Source organism: Typopeltis vanoorti, chromosome 9, assembly GCF_054136105.1.
Source record: "Typopeltis vanoorti isolate ZY-2024b chromosome 9, IOZ_Tvanoo_1.0, whole genome shotgun sequence".
In the NCBI taxonomy this organism is placed as follows: domain Eukaryota; kingdom Metazoa; phylum Arthropoda; class Arachnida; order Uropygi; family Thelyphonidae; genus Typopeltis; species Typopeltis vanoorti.
In genome coordinates, this window is record NC_143557.1 from 17,502,444 (window position 1) to 17,505,848 (window position 3,405).

At 38.2% G+C, this 3,405-nt stretch overlaps 1 protein-coding gene across 3 annotated transcripts in view; it reads right to left on the bottom strand.

Moving 5' to 3' along the window:
* The window catches only part of LOC150102902 (uncharacterized), a 646,700-nt gene that overhangs the window by 386,130 nt on the left and 257,165 nt on the right, over positions 1-3,405 (bottom strand). The gene's annotated exons all lie outside the window — the stretch shown is intronic.

Genomic DNA, 3,405 nt, shown 5'->3' on the forward strand with positions numbered 1-3,405 from the left:
GTATGTTTTAAGTGTTTCGTTTGCTTACAATTTCCTTTTTCAACGCTCTTGAATTATGCATAAATTTAGACAATCTAAACGAATTGTATCTTTGATCGTAAATATTTCGTGTTAGTGTGATTACACGGAATTTTACTCTGGTTATGCATAACTGGAGTAAAATATCACAGTTTAAACGAATTAAACTGTGATTACTTTACTTGGGGCACAGTAGAAGGGCTCCTGTGAAACGCGTACCATTTAAAACATTCGATAGGAGTCGCAGTTCAGAACCGTACATCGTTGATACATAAAATGCACAAAAATTTTAATACGCAGAAATCCTTTTCACTGCAGAAAACGCGTAGTGCAAACATTAACAGAAATTTATTCTTATAAAAATGAACTTTATTTAGAAATCATTTCTAAAATATAAAATCGTGTTGAGTGGCTGCATCAGAATAATTATTATAATTATTAAGAATCAACCAGGAAACCCCTCCTCCCACATATTTTTGTAGGAGTGGCTAAAGGCAGGAATTTGCCATCTAATGAAGGATTGTGTCCATTAAGTCACTGATGAAAACATTCGAGTCAGCCGAAAAGTAAGCACACTGGTCGAACACAATCCATTCACTTCATAACCTTAAGGTTATGAAGTGAATGGATTGAAGAATGGAACGAAGCTTCATAACCTTAAGGTTATGAAGCTTCGGAACAGTGGTGGCTCGTCCATAAGGGCTGCAGCCCCTCCAGCAAAAAATGAAAGTTACTGTTTTATTATCGCCGTTCTTAAGTTTTTAAATATTTATCTAAAAACCGCTATTTTCTTCTTTGTAATACAATACCGCTCGATAGTATTTTATATAATTCATTTTGTAGCAATCAATGTGCTGTGCGGGCTAGGGTTAGTATACTCAATGCTGGAGCTGCATTCAATGCAGACCACACCAAACCGCTACCTAGTGGGTGATAACGCGTGATTTACGGGCAGTTTAGGCAGGTAGCATTGCAGCCCAAGATACGTTGCTACTACACGAGCACAAACAACACAAATTAACGTCTTTGTCGTTATCGTAGGTAAATATTGTGCGGTTCTTCTTTTTTTCTATTTAATTCTAGCATTTAATTTATATCTTTGTAGAAAGGAACGAAGAGAAGGATTCTGTTATATCTTAAGTTTTATTAATGATGGAATATATTCAATCCATAGTTTTTTTTTTGTTGTTGTTGTTTTGCTACAGCCCCACCACACTACAAATTCTTACGAGATGCCACTGCTTCGGAATATCCCTAAACAACTGTGACCTTTTCTGACGGATTCGTATATCATATTTTCAACCCTACTTTCCGATCCCATCCCATCTTATTTAAGCAAAGCATTAGGCTCAATAGTCTGCTACAGTCGTTTTCGGCTGGGAGGGCTCCACTTACAGTCTGCATATCAGTTGGGATGCGGCTTCTTAGCTACCAGGGTCCGCAAATTTCATAAGTAAAAAAAATTAGATTGTAGCACACGCAAGGTTTAGACGATATCCTTGGGTTGGAAAGAGCCGGGTTTGAAACTAATCCAGGATGCGATGAACCTATCGAAGCCTTTTTTTTAACCGAAAGTGAATAAACCGGTCTCATACGGTGGTGGCAATATTTAATTCTAGGAAGATAGACAAACCAGCTCGAGACTATACGCAGCTGACACAGAGACAAGTATGCAAAACAGTTAACAGTCATCTTAGCGCATTAATTAGGTTTCTCTTAAGTCGAGTAATGAGACTAACACAATTAAATTAAATATAATTGGCTCAAATTTTGATATCCTTAATACAAGTAGCGATTTGGACAACAGAATCTTTTTTGCCTTCATAAAGGTTTCAATGTCAATAACCGATCGATTCGCTTTAGGATGAATGTGGGGTGTGTATGAGCAAAATAAATTTTATTTACTGTATGACTGCACAAGAGTATATGAACGAGTGCGGAAAAAAAAAAACTCTCCTTTTTGGTGAATCGGAGAGCGTACCCTTGGTAACCGCAAAGCTGTTCTACCGCTTAAAGCACACGCTAAACAATTGGGGTGGTATTATAAACGGTTTCTGGGTCTACAGGGCATTGTTGACAGCGGAAACTCGTGCATTCAGAAAGAATCCCGGTTGAAATCAGTGCACAAGCAGGTAAAAAAAAGTATGAACTAAGTTAGCAGAAATGTCAAGAAATTCTCTCTTCAGACTTCATTTTGAATAATCTCAGCTAAAACAATGACAGGAATTTTGAGATGTTTCGAAGAGGGTAGTGTGCTAAAAAGTCCAATTGCGGATAGGAATGAATGTTCGGTTGCAGAATCCGAAAGATGACGTCATATCGTCGCAGGAATCTGAATCTCCACTCTTCTGCCGCGATTCTAGATAATGGTGCAGACCGATGATTTAAGGATTGCACTGAGCGGATGGGATGATTCTCATCCCGAAAGATGTACACCCAGCACTGCAGTATTTAACAAACGACGCAAACAAAGAGTTAACTAATCTTTGGATTAATAAACCTGAAGATTAAACAAACACGCGAGTTGTAATTCGTTCGAATAGAGATTACGTTTAAAATACACGTCATTTGGAGAGGAGAAATGGAATTTAGGAATGCTGGAAAATGAACGCAGTCAACACGTTTTCATTCACGTGCGTGAATCGGATAGGAGATGCAGTATTTTCATTTTGAATACGACAATATCTGAGCAACTAGCTATTAAGAAGAAACTAACGATATCTCCTCGAAGCTAATCAAACTTCCCAAGACATCGACCGAGCGCGGGAAGCTTGCTCCCATCAGACAACCCCGTATAAAATTCATCGGAATCTGTTATTCTTCTGAATGGAAATTCCTTCCGGTTGCATGCACTGGGGTTTCGAAAGTTCCTCGGAAACTTCTGGCTGCACCTACTCGGCGCTCGCATCTGATCTGACAGATACATGCTAATTGTTAACATTAATATTCTTTAACCTATCTATTGTATAGGTTGAAGATCATGAGTAGCTGCGCGTGAGTATATTACGAGTGCTATTTCACACTTTTGTTGCTGTCAGTTTGGCTTAACACGTGTTATGCAAAGATTTGTGATATTTGACCCTGCTGAGGTCCCGGCAGATACTTGCTAATTGACATAGATATTTTATTGTATAGGTTGCAAGTCATGACTAGCTGCGCGTGCGTATGTTACGAGTGATATTCCGCAATGTTTTTTTTTTTTTTTTTTTGAACACGTTTTTTGTAAAGGTTTGTGATATTTGACAGTAAATTGTATCGGAGAGATACCAGTATAGCTCGGATGTCAGTATAGCACTGGTTTAGTTGTTTTATTTACCGCTGAAAATGGCTGGAAAAATACGTGTATATCAATTGGATAATCCATCAGATGTTGAAGAGATTCGGCGA